The sequence below is a fragment of the Cupressus sempervirens genome, chromosome 4, assembly GCF_028749045.1.
Source record: "Cupressus sempervirens isolate cs-2001-9-10 chromosome 4, ASM2874904v1, whole genome shotgun sequence".
NCBI classification, from domain to species: Eukaryota; Viridiplantae; Streptophyta; class Pinopsida; order Cupressales; family Cupressaceae; genus Cupressus; species Cupressus sempervirens.
In genome coordinates, this window is record NC_143121.1 from 33285863 (window position 1) to 33302556 (window position 16694).

At 34.0% G+C, this 16694-nt stretch overlaps 1 pseudogene; it reads right to left on the bottom strand.

The window, feature by feature from the left end:
* Positions 1–1156: 1156 nt before the first annotated feature.
* LOC149559812 (sesquiterpene synthase Cad-like) overlaps positions 1157–16694 on the bottom strand; it is a 61002-nt pseudogene continuing 45464 nt past the window's right edge.

Here is a 16694-nt window from a genome sequence, read left to right on the forward strand (position 1 = left end):
TCTAGTAGGATCCAATCCATATAGCCACAAACCATATATGTTGGTGATGATGAATTTTCTTCTCATTGTTTCTTTTGAAATGGACTACACGCCCTTATTTTTTGCACTATTAGTGTTGGACATCTGCATAGAATTTCTTAATTTTCCTCTATTACTTACTCCCCTGATTAATAAGATGGGAAGGATATGGATGTTTTGTATCTCCACATTTGAGATTATCTAATTTGAACCCACTTTATGGACAACCTCGCTCATGTTTCCTAGCAATTCTTTCTTGAAAACCCTTCTACATAACCACTTGACTTTCTCCTTAAAAAACTCTACAGTCAACATAATGTAGATGAAGAATAGTGTTGTATATGTGAAGTTTTAATTTTTATAAAATAAAACAGGTTTATTCCAAATGAAACTATTGAAAATAAAAACTATATATTCTATATACATATATATTAAGATATGAGATATATTATGTGCTTAAATTTACTTACTATTACTTTATCATATAATATTACCTATTCAATTGTACAAATAAATAAAACAAATATGATATTGTTCATAAAAATAGAATTTGGAGATAAATGCATAGTTGAAAATTAATCTAAATTTCTATTTTTTATATAAAATTGAATGTGATTATACAAAAGTATCAATATTTTATATTTGATCTTTTGATATAAGATATATTTTAAAATTATGACTTTTAGATTGCTATTTATAGAACTTTTAAGACAATCCATAATACATCAAATCTATAATTTTTATGCTTGTAATAAATAATAGTTTAACTACATTTAAGTATCATCTAAAAATAAAAATTATAAGATATAATGAATGACATTTCAATGAACAATCAATATTATGGTGAATGCTCTTTTAATTCATAGGTGTGTATATATATGTGTGTGTGTGTGTGTGTGTGTGTGTGTGTGTGTGTGTGTGTGTGTGTGTGTGTGTGTGTGTGTGTGTGTGTGTGTGTGTGTGTATAAGTTTGAAAACTAGTTCAGCTACACTTCATGTCAATAGTTGCAAGAAATAAAATAGCACTCTAATTTTTTGGAATTAAAAAATTTCAAGAACATTTTAGATGTTACTTATTTTCCTATTAATATTTTGGTGTTGGTAAAAACTTTCCAAAGAAACAAAACATAGAGTATGCTTATTCACTTTTTCTATTTTTGAGAGATGTAGGCTCAATAAGAATTTTCATTATGTCATCTTTAGTGCCTTGATGTGATATTGTGAAACCATCTATGTCCCTCCAAATGAAAGCCATCAATCTATACATGGAAATAAAATATAACCTTTTACAAAAATTTGAAATTTCATGCTCATAAAACAAATGCTCCTTAATTAGTTCTTCTTGTTTAACTTAATAAGCATGTTCACATGATCTAAAGTTTGCTCCCTATTTATCCCAAGATTGTCTCTTACATAACATTCTATCCAAGATGCATTCTCCACATGTTCTTGTTCATGATTTAATGACAAGAGGAAAAATAATAAATGTTTAGTAAACTATTAGAAATGCTTGAGAATAACTGAGAGGGGAGGGAAAGTGAATTAGTTATTCTAGGTCTTTATGTCCAATTAAAACCTTTTTATCAAGTAAAGTGAGCTCTTCAAACTATTCATTCATCCAAGCTTAAATTTTCCTACTTAAAAAGTTATAGTAAATCAACATGCAAGCATAACACATAAAAGAACAACACATAACACAGTGATTTATGTGGAAACTAAATTTTGGGAAAAACCACTAGTAACATACTACTAAATTCTCACTCTTCTAAAGTGATGACCTATGAAAGGCCTACCCTGTTAAAGGCTACACCACATTGTTAAATGTGACTTGGTTAAAGAATTTAACCACCTTGTTAGAAGTGGGCCTAGTTAGAGAAATTTAGAACATTCACTTGGAATGCCACCCTGTTAAAGGATTTACAAATGGCTGTTAAACCAACCTAAGTCCATAGGATTTTACCCTAGCTTGCACAATTGTTAGCGAGTAACAACAAGGGCTTTTGAATTGAAACAACTCATAATTTAACTTGCACATTTCAAATCTTTGTTTAACTCTTCACAATTTTCTTGGCTTTCAGTCTCTGTAGCTCTAACAACTTGTTCTCCTTTCAATCTTTATCTCCTTGAGTCTTCATGCTTATTTTTATCAAATTATCAAAATTGACATGACACAACCTTTTATGCCATAACCAACTCTCTTCAATTTGAGCAATAAAACATGAGCATTCACCAAGTTCTAGATAGAATAAGTTACCTTTAGTTTGGGTGCCAGATCCTATCAGTTTTCCTTGCTCATTCAAAAGTCTTTCCTTTCCATGCATGAATTCGACCTTGAATCTAGTATTGAGTAACTATGCCACACTTAGAAAATTATGTTTGAGACCTTCAACCCAATAGGCATTGTTACAAACAAGTTCTTTGGTTAGACAAATTCTTCCTCTTCCTTTTATGAAACAAGGTTCATTATTACCAAACCTTACACTGCCACCATCATAATCTTCAAACTGATCAAACTTAGTTTTATCACCAGTCATATGATGTGAGCAACCACTGTCTATAATCCATGTATCATTCTTACTTATATGAGAGATAAGAGCAATTTTATCTTCCTCATCATTGTTAGAATCATCTTTAATAGAAATATAAACAATTTCATCCTCACTATTATCACAATCTTCAGAATTTTCAGCCATGAGACATGATTTCTTACCTTTGTTCGTGAATGATTTGAAATCTTTCTTGCTATTCCATCTATGATCCTTCTTTTCATAATTGTTCTACTTGTTTGGGCACCTAGCTGGAATATGACCAATTTCTTCACATGAAAAATATATTAGAGGAACTTTACCTTTATATTTTCCTCTACCTCTAGAGTATTTTCCTGCTAGAAGAGCTTCAATTACTTCAAGATCACTGTCTGAGCTTAGATCTGATTCATCTTCACTTTCTAGCTCAAGTTTCTTTTTGTTTTTCTCCTTGAGTGAAAGTTTGGCCTCAAATGCTGATTCCATGTTCTTGGAAGCTGGAACATAGTTGTCAAAGTTATCTAGTTCAAATACAGTTAATCTCCCAACTATGGCCTCAAGATTTATCTGATGATTTGCTTCACATCTTCTTTCCTGAATTGCAGACACTCTGATTGGATAAATGGGAAGCAAGGTTCTGAGAACTTTGCTTACAACTGTTTCTCCTTTGATGTCACCACCAGCTGCCCTGATTGCACTTACACATGCTTTAACTCTTTCAACATACTTTGCAATGTTTTCATCCTCTCTCATCTTCATTGGATCAAATTTTCCTCTTAGACTTTCTGCTTTTTCTCTTCTCACATTGTCATCCCCTCCATAGATTTCTTTTAGCTTGTTCCACATGTCAATGGCAGTTTTGCAGTCCTTAATGTCATCAAATTCTTCATAGCTGAGAGTAGATGCTATGTCTATCATCATGTTGTTGTGAGTTTTCTTTTCAGCAATATCATTGACTGACAGTGTGCTAGAAGGTTCTTCATATTCTTCTTCAAGGTATTTCAGTCTATTATCACCAACAGTAGCCAGATGAAGTTTCATCAGTCCTTGCCATGCTGAGAAGTTATCTCTATTAAGTTTTGGAATTTCTCTTTTGTAAGACATCCTGATCTTTTGCTTAGATCCTTGAAATCTTCTCCTGCAAGTACCAAAAGCTCTGATACCAATTGTTGGAAATGAGAATGGAGTAACTGAGAGGGGGAGGGGGTGAATCAGTTACCACAAAAACATTTCACAGTCCCTTAGATGTCTAAAATCTTGATCTTGGTTACAGATTACTGAAACTTGATAATGCAGCAAATACTAATAATTATTAAGAACTGGTAACCAAAACAATTCAGCAATCATGAACACTAAAGACACCAGATTTAACGTGGAAACCCAATATGGGAAAAACCACCAGTGTAACTAGTTACTGTTTTTCACTCTTCTGAAGTGAGCCCTGTTAGGAGCCAACCCTGTTAAAGGTTACAAAACACACTGTTAGGTGTGACCCGGTTAGAGGATTTAATCACCCTATTAGGAGTGGCCTTGCTAGAGGTCTTTAGAACAGTTCAACTAAAGTATCACCTTGTTAGAGGATTTACAATAGGGCTGTTAAACCCACTCTGTCAAGAGATTTTGAGTTCACTGTTACAATGGTTAGAAAGCAACAATGAAGTGACCTGATATAATGTGCAACTTATCTTTGCTGATTGCAAATCTCTGTTATGCTTGACTGGATCCTTACTGATCACATACAACTTTGCAGCTCCTTCAACGCATCTGATCCTCCATCACACTTTTCCAACATTTGCTTATATGTTCAATATTCACACTCTTATGCATCCAAATTCTTGCATATTTCAAATTCACAACTTGATCTTTCATATATACCTTACAAATTATCTTAGTCGACTTTAATCACTGATCAAACAAATACAATAGTCGGCTAAGAATTACAAACCAACAAATCCCTTTACTGGCCGACAATGCTTGGTTAATACTGTTCAGAAAATAATTCCTGTGTTAATCGACTGAGCTCGGTTAATACAGCAAACTCTGTGACATCCCTTCAATCGCCGAGAGAACTCGGTAAGTATAGATGACCGAGTGAGCTCGGTAGAAACTATTTTTGCCAATTTCCCTTTGGACACCGAGTGAACTTGGTAAGCACTGACTTTCCTTTGCTTACCTTCCTATCTCGGTAAACACTAACTTTTCTTTGGTTACCTTCCCAAATTGGTAAACACTAACTTTTCTTTGGTTACCTTCTCAGCTCGGTAAACACTAACTTTTCTTTGCTTATCTTCCCATCTTGGTAAACACTTTGTCACAGTTTCCTTCAATCATCGAGTGGGCTCAGTAAGTACTGGACTTCCTTCCTGGTGCTGAAACCTATCTTTTAATACCTCTTTCAATGCAGAAGTTATTGAATTCATGTGAAATGAATTCACCACCTCTGTCTGACCTTAAACATTTCAGTCTTTTCCCTGTTTCTTTTTCTACTCTTGCCAAATACCATTTAAATGTTTCAAATGCTTCTGATTTATTTCTTAGATACATGACAGTCATCATTCTTGAGTAATAATCAACAAAGAGAATGAAAAATTTCTCTCCAGTATAGCTTTCTATTCCAATAGGTCCACATAAATTAGTATGCACAATTTCCAATATATCTTCAGATTGATAGTTTTTACTTTTAAAACTTGTCCTTCCCATTTTACCAATCTGACAGTTCTTGCATAGACCAACCTCAGGTTTCTTAATGTTAGGAATGCCTCTTACTTTCTTGAATTTGCTTATTTTTATCAAATTATAAAAATTGACATGACACAACCTTTTATGCCATAACCAACTCTCTTCAATTTGAGCAATAAAACATGAGCATTCACCAAGTTCTAGATAGAATAAGTTACCTTTAGTTTGGGTGCCAGATCCTATCAGTTTTCCTTGCTCATTCAATAGTCTTGCCTTTCCATGCATGAATTCCACCTTGAATCTAGTATTGAGTAACTGTGCCACACTTAGCAAATTATGTTTGAGACCTTCAACCCAATAGGCATTGTCACAAACAAGTTCTTTGGTTAGACAGATTCTTCCTCTTCCTTTTATGAAACAAGGTTCATTATTACCAAACCTTACACTGCCACCATCATAATCTTCAAACTGATCAAACTTAGTTTTATCACTAGTCATATGATGTGAGCAACCACTGTCTATAATCCATGTATCATTCTTACTTATATGAGAGATAAGAGCAATTTTATCTTCCTCATCATTGTCAAAATCATCTTTAATAGCAATATAAACAATTTCATCCTCACTATTATCAGAATCTTCAAAATTTTCAGCCATGAAACATGATTTCTTATTTGAAATATTTCTTGCTATTCCATTTATGATCTTTCTTTTCATCATTGTTCTGCTTGTTCGGGAACCTAGCTGCAATATGACCAATTTCTTCACATGAAAAACATATTAGAGGAACTTTACCTTTATAATTTTCCTCTGCCTCTAGAGTATTTTCTTGATAGAAGAGCTTCAATTACTTTAAGATCATTGTCTGAGCTTAGATCTGATTCATCTTCACTTTCTGGCTGAAGTTTCCTTTTGTTTTTCTCCTTGAGTGAAATTTTGGCCTCAAATGCTGATTCCATGTTCTTAGAAGTTGGAACATAGTTTTCAAAGTTATCTAGTTCAAATGCAATTAATCTCCCAACTATGGCCTCAAGATTTATCTGATGATTTTCTTCACATCTTCTTTCCTGAATTGCAGACACTCTGATTGCATAAATGGGAAGCAAGGTTCTGAGAACTTTGCTTACAACTATTTCTCCTTTGATGTCACCACCAGCTGCCCTGATTGCGCTTACACATGCTTTAACTCTTTCAACATACTTTGCAATGTTTTCATCCTCTCTCATCTTCATTTGATCAAATTGTCCTCTTAGACTTTCTGCTTTTGCTCTTCTCACATTGTCAGCTCCTCCATAGATTTCTTTTAGCTTGTTCCACATGTCAAAGGCTGTTTTGCAGTCCTTAATGTCATCAAATTCTTCATAGCTGAGAGCAGATGCTATGTCTATCATCATGTTGTTGTGAGTTTTCTTTTCAGCAATATCATTGACTGACAGTGTGCTAGAAGGTTCTTCATATTCTTCTTCAAGGTATTTCAGTCCAGTATCACCAACAGTAGCCAGATGAAGTTTCATCAGTCCTTGCCCTGCTGACAAGTTATCTCTATTAAGTTTTGGAATTTCTCTTTTGTAAGACATCCTGATCCTTTGCTTAGATCCTTGAAATCTCCTCCTGCAAGTACCAAAAGATCTGATACCAATTGTTGGAAATGAGAATGGAGTAACTGAGAGGGGGAGGGGGTGAATCAGTTACCACAAAAACATTTCACAGTCCCTTAGATGTCTAAAATCTTGATCTTGGTTACAAATTACTGAAACTTGATAATGCAGCAAATACTAATAATTATTAAGAACTGGTAACCAAAACAATTCAGCAATCATGAACACTAAAGACACCAGATTTAACGTGGAAACCCAATATGGGAAAAACCACCAATGTAACTAGTTACTATTTTTCACTCTTCTGAAGTGAACCCTGTTAGGAGCCAACCCTGTTAAAGGTTACAAAACACACTGTTAGGTGTGACCCGGTTAGAGGATTTAATCACCCTATTAGGAGTGGCCTTGCTAGAGGTCTTTAGAACAATTCAATTGAAATGTCACCTTGTTAGAGGATTTACAATAGGGCTGTTAAACCCACTCTATCAAGAGATTTTGAGTTCACTGTTACAATGGTTAGAAAGCAACAATGAAGTGACCTAATATAATGTGCAACTTATCTTTGCTAATTGCAGATCTCTGTTATGCTTGATTGGATCCTTACTGATCACATACAACTTTGCAACTCCTTTAACGCATCTTATCCTCCATCACACTTTTTCAACATTTTCTTATATGTTCAATATTCGCACTCTTATGCATCCAAATTCTTGCATATTTCAAATTCACAACTTGATCTTTCATATATACCTTACAAATTATCTTAGTCGACTTTAATCACTGATCAAACAAATACAATAGTCGGCTAAGAATTAAAAACCAACAAATCCCTTTACTGGCCGACACTGCTTGGTTAATACTATTCAGAAAATAATTCCTGTGTTAATCGACTGAGCTCGGTTAATACAGCAAACTCCGTGACATCCCTTCAATCGTTGAGAGAACTCGGTAAGTATAGATGACCGAGTGAGCTCGGTAGAAACTATTTTTTCCAAATTCCCTTTGGACACCGAGTGAACTCGGTAAGCACTGACTTTCCTTTGCTTACCTTCCTATCTCAGTAAACACTAACTTTTCTTTGGTTACCTTCCCAGCTCAGTAAACACTAACTTTTCTTTGGTTACCTTCTCAGCTCGATAAACACTAACTTTACTTTGCTTATCTTCGGAGCTTGGTAAACACTTTGTCACAGTTTCCTTCAATCACCGAGTGGGCTCAGTAAGTACTGAACTTCCTTCGTTAACCAAGTTAGCTTGATAGAAGCTATCTTTACAATGTAATATACAACAATGCTTGGTAGACTCTGTAAACGACTATGCTTACCTACTGGGCTTGGTAGACTCTGTCTGATGACTGATATGACATTTGTGTAACATCAAAGACAACACTCAATTAACCAATTGTATCCAACAATCTCCCTCTTTGGCATTGATGGCAACACAACATATCATAGCAAGAATGAAATTTGAAAACAAGTCCTTCTCTTAGTGCAACACTATATGTCAACATAATACTTATCCCTCTTAGATAGAAACTTCTCCCTCTTTTAGTAATCTCCCTCTCTGAAGGAATTGTATAACAGAAAGATATGACAGTTTTATTCTCCCTTTACAAATGCTTACAAATTTTAGAATATGTATTACAGTTTTACTCTCCCTCTTTGACAACACATGCCAAAGACAATATAACACAATAAAAGCTCTTTTTGTATGCCAAAAGTACTTCTCAACCGAATTACAGTGTACCTGATGTACAGATTCATATGCAATGACTTCAATACTCTGCTGCATCAACTTGATTGATTTTCAACTTGTCATAGGTTGATGCATCACTTCAAACTTTATTTTAGTGAACTTTAGATAGGGGAGTGATCCCTAACTTACCTCTGAGATACAAGAATGTATCCTTAGGTAATGGCTTTGTGAATATGTCAGCAATTTGTTCCTTTTTATGTACATATTCTTGTCTGATCTCCTTGTCCTGCACCAATTCTCTGACAAAATGATATTTTATTGCTATGTGCTTGGTCTTGGAATGCATTACTGGATTCTTGGATATGTTGATTGCGCTAGTATTGTCACAGAACATAACAACTGGTTTTTTGATTTCCATGTTCATTCCTTGTAATAACTATTTAAACCAAACAATGTTGGAACAGTTTACTGCTGCAGCAACATACTCTGCCTCTGCTGTGGATTGGGATGTACAATTCTATTTTTTGCTTGTCCAAGAAACCAATCTTTTTCCAAGAAAGAATGCTCCTCCACTTGTTCTTTTTCTGTCATCAAGATTCCCTTCCCAATCAGCATCAGTAAAAACTTTCAAATCCAAATTACCTCCAAATTTGTACCATAGCCCATAATCTTCAGTTCCTTTCAAATATCTCATTATTCTCTTGATCGCCATCAGGTGAGTTTCTCTTGGTTTTGCTGAAAATCTTGCAACAATGCCAACTACAAGAGCAATATCTGGCCTGGTATGAACTACATTCTGCAATTTTCCAATCATAGATCTATACAATGTTTGATTGACCTCTTTGGATTCATCATCTTTTGTAAGTTTCAATCCAGTACACATGGGAGTACCAACAGGTTTACAGTCCTCCATACCAAACTTTTTCAATATCTCCTTGATGTATTTTGACTGAGTGATGAAGATGCCATTTTTATTCTGTTGGATTTGAAGACCAACAAAGAATTTTATCTCACCAAACATAGACATTTCAAACTCCTTATTCATTTGTTCTAAAAATTCTTTGCAAAGATCATCATGCCCTGTGAAAATAGTATCATCTACAAATATTTCTGCCAAGACAATCTTATTATCTTGACCTTCCTTTATATACAGGCTACTATTATCATTAGCTCTTTGAAAACCAATCTGAATAAGATAATTATGCAATCTTTTATACCATGCTCTAGGAGCTTGTTTCAGACCATACAGTGCCTTGTGTAATTTGCAGACCATGTTCCTTTTATCTGGATCAACAAAACCTTCAGGTTGTTCAATGTAAACTTCTTCATCTAGTATTCCATTGAGGAATGCTGACTTGACATCCATCTGATAAACTTTGAATCCTTTGTGAGCAGCATATGCAAGTAAGGTTCTGACTCCTTCCAATCTTGCAACAGGAGCAAAAGTTTCTCCATAATCTATACCTTCTTCTTGTGAGTATCCTTTGCATACCAATCTAGCTTTGTTTCTGGATACCTTACCATCTTCAGTCAACTTGTTTCTGAATACCCACTTGGTTCCAATTATATTCTTGTCTTTGGGCCTGGGTACAAGAGTCCATGTCTTGTTTTTCTCTATCTGTTCTATTTCCTCATTCATTGCCTCAATCCAACTATCATTTGCCAGTGCATCCTTAATACTTCTAGGTTCAAAATCAGCAAGTAAACAAGTATTTTTCAACTTACTTCTTGTCAAGGTTCCTTCAGATTTGTCTCCAATGATCTGATCTGGTGCATGATGTCTTTTGACATATTTTGCTAATACAGGTTCCTTGCCTCTTGAATGAATTTCATTATTATCCTTCTGTTCTTCAGATTCTTGCTATTCTGGCTTGATAAATATTGGCTCGGTTGATTCAGACTCGGTAGACACTTGCTCGGTAGTGTCTGAAAGTTGTTGAGGCTCAGTTTGAACTATTTGCAACTTGGTTACTGAAGACTCAGGAGTTGATGATTCTTGAGTGAACGGTATACTTGGTATAGTATCTGGTTCAATGTAAACAAATCTCTTGTAGTCTTCAGGTACCTTTTTTCTTTCTTCTTCTAATATTTTTGCAAACTCATCAATTTTCACATGTGCACTTTCTATGACCTTTTGAGTGGATAGATTTAAACATCTATATACTTTGCTTTTGCATACTTCTTGCAATTGTAGCAATGACCTTCAAATCTTGCTGCTCTAATGGTCCTAGTCCTATAGTCATGTGCTTGATGTGCTTGCTTGTTGCACTTATGATAGTGACTCATATTCTTAGGTTTGTCATGCTGATGGGCATTCTTGCTCCTGCATACGTTAGAGGTATGTCCCTTTTTACCATATAAATGACAAGTAGGTGTATTGTTCTTACCTTTGTTACTCCTTTCTTCTACAATCTTGGAGGACTCTCCTTGTTTAGTGCTGGCGTATCCTAGTCCTAAAGTATCATTGGTAGCCCTTGGTGATTTTAGTAGCTGCTCAAAGTGCTTGATGGCCTCATTATGTTTTTTGAAGCTCTCTGCAATCTCCTTCTCTTTTTAGGTCATTTTTTAGTTCATCATTTTGCATCTTTAGTGTAGAGATCTCAATATCCTTGACATTCAATTTATGGTGTGTATTCATCATCTGACTTAGGGTGTCTAGCTACATGTTTGTAATTCTTGCAAGTTCAATTGAATTTTCTTCTAGTCTATTGGCAAGGATTCTCTTGTCTTGTTCTAGAATAGCCTCGCCTTCAATGGTTCTTTTCTTCTATTTAGTCACCTCACAAAGCATCATGGCTTGTGATTCTTGTTCAAGCTTGAGTGTTCTGATTTCTTTTGCTTGAGCTCTATTTTTGTCCATCAAGTCTGCTATTACTAGATCAAATACTTTAGAATCTCTATTTTCAAATAGTTTTGAGGTGTTAATCTCCTTATATTGTCTATCATTCTCAACTATGGCAATCTCTCTTCTTCTCTTTAACAATTTTCTCAGTTCCTCCCTAGCTTCTTCCAAAGTGTGTAAAACAAGTTGTATATCAATTTCCTAATTCGCTATGATCTTCCAAGTTTGTAGACTTCCATTTTTAGATATTTTCTCCAAGATGTAAGGCTCCTTCTTATGAGACCTAATCTCTTATATCAATTGTTTGAATTTACAAGTGAGAAAATTTACTTTTGAGAGGGGGGGTGGGTGAATCAGAAGTAACTAACTTTAACCTTTTCAAAACCTTCTAGCTAAAAACATTCACATGCATCTAATTCATCTAATAAACATAAAATTAAATACATGCATGAAAATAGATAACACAAGAATTTGGTAACCTAGAAATCCTTCAAAATGAGAAGACAAAATTGGGGTGGGGATGACACCCACAAAGTATCACTGCAACAATATGTAACTATTTAAGGTTACAAATTTTGACCACTTCCAATGGTCTAGACTATGAAAGGTCTATCTTGTTAGAGACTTTATACCCTATTAAAAGTGACCTAGTTAAAGGATTTACAAACATTCACTTGGAATGTTACCCTATTAAAGGATTTAACACCTTGTTTAAGGCTTACAACATGTCTATTAAACCAACCTATCATCATAGGATTTTCATTCTTAATACAATTGCTAGATAGTATTAGAAAGTCTTGACCTAATGACTTGTAATCCTTAATTGTTGATTCTAGATCCTCATTCTATTTTGTCTATTCTAATCCTTGCTTGATTTCATATGTCTCTCCTTGAAACTTTGATACTCTTTTCTTGATCAACTAAATTTTGCAATGTTGTTCTACTCTTTCTAATTCTTTACACCCCTCTACACTTTTCTATAATTCACCCATATACTCTTCCTCATGCACACACATAATGGGGTTTCATCCTCCTTTTAAAGGCTTCAAAGATTTAGGGTTAGGTATGAATCTATGATCAATATTCATTCTTCATTTCCCACTCAATTCTTGCACTTTTCCTATTGGTTGCATGATGATTACATAGGTAATGCAAAAGATTTGATCTTATCTTCAAGATCCTTTGAGATTCATCTTGAGTTGGCTTAAAAATGGTTTAAATCTAAGTTTGTGAAGATACAAACTCATATGCTAATTCTTTTTTACTTGATACTTACTAATTGCTGATGCTTAACACATATAGGTATTCTATCTCAGTTGGCATCTATGGTAATTTTGTTTCACTCGGCATCTATACTTTGCTCAACATCACTTATCTCTTAGCACTTGAACTTCACTCAGCACTTGAAGTTCACTTAGCACCTATTGAATCTCTAGCTTGGTACACACTGTAGCTCAGCTTCATTATTATACTCAACATCATCTTAAGAATTGGTTAAGTGTCTTGACACTCAATTTTTAAAACCAATCTAAGACCAACATGTTTTACATTAGGTGAGTGACCATACCATAGTTGAAAAGGTGTTGCATTCATACCTTTCTTGATTTGTACTCGATTCAAGGTGTAAACAGTAGTACTTACAACTTCTCTCCAATACTTCAAAGTAACTTTTTTTCTCCATCATCAAGGTTTTGGCATAGTCTATTACTGATCTATTCCTTCTTTCTACAATCCCATTCTATGGGGGAGTTCTTGCTATTGATGTTTGTCTCTTGATTGCTTTGTCATTGCTAAATATCTCAAATTATTTTGTACTACTATCATGTGATGTGAGCATCCATTGTCTATAATCCATTTGTCATTCTTGTTCACACAAGCTACCAGTGCCATTTCCTTATCTTCATTTGACTCGTCCTTCATGGCTACATATACTACCTCATCATTATTTTCATCAGAATCTTCTTCTTCAATAATGTAGCACTTTTTGCCTTTATCTTTTTAATCTCTACCATCATCTTCTCTTCTATTTTTTCTTCTTGTTGCCTTCTATGTAGTTCTTCTTTTTTGTGCATCTTGAAACAATACATTCTACTTCATTGCAATTAAAACAAATAATAGGAAGTTTACCTTTGAATTTACCTTTTCCTCTATGAAATCTTCTAGCCAGTAGTGCTTCCAATTGTTCCACATCTTCTTCATCTATGCTACTATCACTAGATGAAATTTTTGCCTTCTTCTTCTTCTTCTTCTTCTTTGGTTTCACCTCCTTAGTGGCTTCTAATGATAGCTTGACCTTGAAAGTAGATTCAAGGTTCTAAAGTCTATAGTTATCAAAATTGGACAACTCAAATGCAGTGAGTCTTCCTACTATTCCTACAAAAGTTAACCAATTTCTTGGGACACACCTTAGCTCTTGGATGGCTGAAAATCTAATAGTATAAATGGTAAGCAAGGTTCTTAAGTATTTTCTATTAATAGTATCATCTTCCAAATGACCATCAAAACTTCTTATTGCACTTACCACTTCTTTCATTCTAGAGGCATATTGAGCAACATTCTCACCTTCCTTGATTTTCATGTCATCAAACTTTCCTCTGAGGCTTTCTCTTTTTTCTCTTTAAACATTTTGATCTCCTCCATGGATATTAGTCAAGGCTATCCTCATCTTGAATGCAGAGTCACATCCCTTGATGCTATCAAATTTAACATAGTTGAGGGTAGAGGCAATCCCTAGCATTGCCTGATTATGCTCTTTTTTCTTCATATCTTTTGTAGTAGGTACAACTGGATCAACATGTTCTACTTCAATTGAGGTTTTTGCATGATCACTTATTGATCCAAGATGCAACTTCATCAACCTTTTCCATGCAGTGAAGTTTTCTTTATTAAGCTTGGGAACTTCTCTCTTGGACATCTTGATCTTCCTACTTCTAGTACCTTTAAACTAAATCAGAATATCGCCTTGATACCAATTTTTAGAAATGCTTGAGAATAACTAAGAGGGGGGGTGAATTAGTTATTCTAGGCATTTATGTCCAATTAAAACTTTTTCATCAAGTAAAATGAGCCCATCAAACTATTCATTCATCCAAGCTTAAACTTTCCTAATTAGTAAGTTACATTAAATCAACATAAAAGCATAACACATGAAAGATCAATGCATAACATATTGATTTACATAGAAACCAAATTTTTGGAAAAACCACTAGTAACATGCTACTCAATTCTCACTCTTCTGAAGTGATGCCCTATGAAAGGCCTATCCTATTAAATTCTACAACACACTATTAAATGTTACCTGGTTAAAGGATTTAACCACCTTGTTAAAGTGGGCCTAGTTAGAGGACTTTAGAATATTCACTTGGAATACCACACTATTAAAGGATTTAAAAATGGCTATTAAACCAACCTAAGTCCATAGGATTTTACCCTAGCTTGAACAATTGTTAGAGAGTAACAACAAGGGCTTTTGACCTGATACAACTCACAACATAACTTATAGATTTCATATTTTTGTTCAGCTCTTAACAATTTGCCTGGATTTCAGTCTCTATAGCTATGACAACTTGTTCTCCTTTCAAGATTCATCTCCTTGAGTCTTCATGCTCGATGTACCAGTGAAATATAACCATTTAATTGAAGCATAGTCTTTGTGCTCTGTTCTTCCTTCCTAATACTTTCTTCTTGACATCTTTCAACAACTTTGCATTTTGGCACCCTAGCAACTCTAACTTCTTGGCCTGTGACTCCTTAAATAGAAGTCTAGAAAATGCTTTTCCTACTCGATTCTTCCTTCATTTAATTTTAGTTCAAACGGATTAGGTAGGATTCAATGAATCTAACCCTATCTTGTTTCTTCGAGAAACATCACGAAGAATCCTCTTGAATTCACCCAAAAATGGTTTCCATAAAATTTTGTGCCTCCAATTCATCATCCTTATCCTCCATCTAGTTCACAAAATTCAAGATAACAAACTTGTTAGGTTAGTTTTGGAAAATCTTTGACTTTTCAAATAATGTAGTAGGTAAACACTATTGAAATTTTGGTGCTCGACACATACTATGTTACTTGGTACCAACTATATTTTATTGATGCATGACACCTATTATGGATTTACTTAGTATCCAGTAAGTTTTTCTAATGCTTGGTACCTATTACTTTGCTTGGCTCCTTCTGTATCACTTCACATACACTAGATTTTGTGTTTGCTTGACACTAACTAAAAATTTGCTTGGCATGAACTAGCTTACTTGGTACTTACTAATGAACTTAATTAAGCTTTGCAGACAACCTTGTTACAACTTATGCTTCTAAAGTTTCTAAGTGTGGCCAACCTTTGTATCTTCAAGTATATTATCAATACATCATTTTACCATTTTCTTAACTAATCCTTGGACTTTATTACAAAACCATAAGTCAACCTTTCCCTTAGGTGCTTTTGTTACACCTTTTTGTTTAAATCCTCTTCTTCAATCAACTAATTGATAGTTCTTGGTTCTTATAAGCAATTATCATTCCAGTAGGTTTGACATCAGTGACAAACAATGATTAAAAACATTCTTTATCAACAATCTCCTTCTTTGCAATCAATCTTCTCCATTCTTCAACAATGATCTTTTCAATTAGATTTCCAACATAAACTTAATTATATATATGAACCATAATGAGTTAAAACTCATAACAGTGGCATATGATATATAGATAGATACCTAAAAATCTTTAGTTGTCAATTAATCGACAACCCCATGCTACTCTACTTTCAAATTTATTAACTCTATTCATAATATAATCTATGAGATATATGTCAATTAAGATCATGGAAAATAATGTAACAACATGAATACCAATAGATATTAAAGAGTTCTTTAAGTATTCAGACAAAGTTGGATGATAGTTAGTAGCTATCCATTTAGCATCTTGGAATTCTACCAAAATTAATGTGTTCCACTGCAATTTATGAGATATGAAACAAAAATTACAAGAAAATGATAATAAATAAATTAAAAGAACATCATGAAAAAATATTGATTATATCAATACATTTACATGTGTCAACTTGGAAAAAACCAACACAAAAATTTTACGTAATCTTTCATCCATTTTTGTACATGTGGGTCATGTATCTTTTTAGCCTCAATAGCTATTTCCATATATGTTTTATAGGTGAATTAGAGACTAATTTGCATATAGTTTGGAAGTTTTTCTGTTATTGACATATCCTAACTACATATCAAAATTAAAATGAATAACTTTAAATATCATGTTTAATCATCATAAAAATATAACTCACTATAAATTACTCTAAATTTTATTTAAAATTAAATTACAAAGATGACA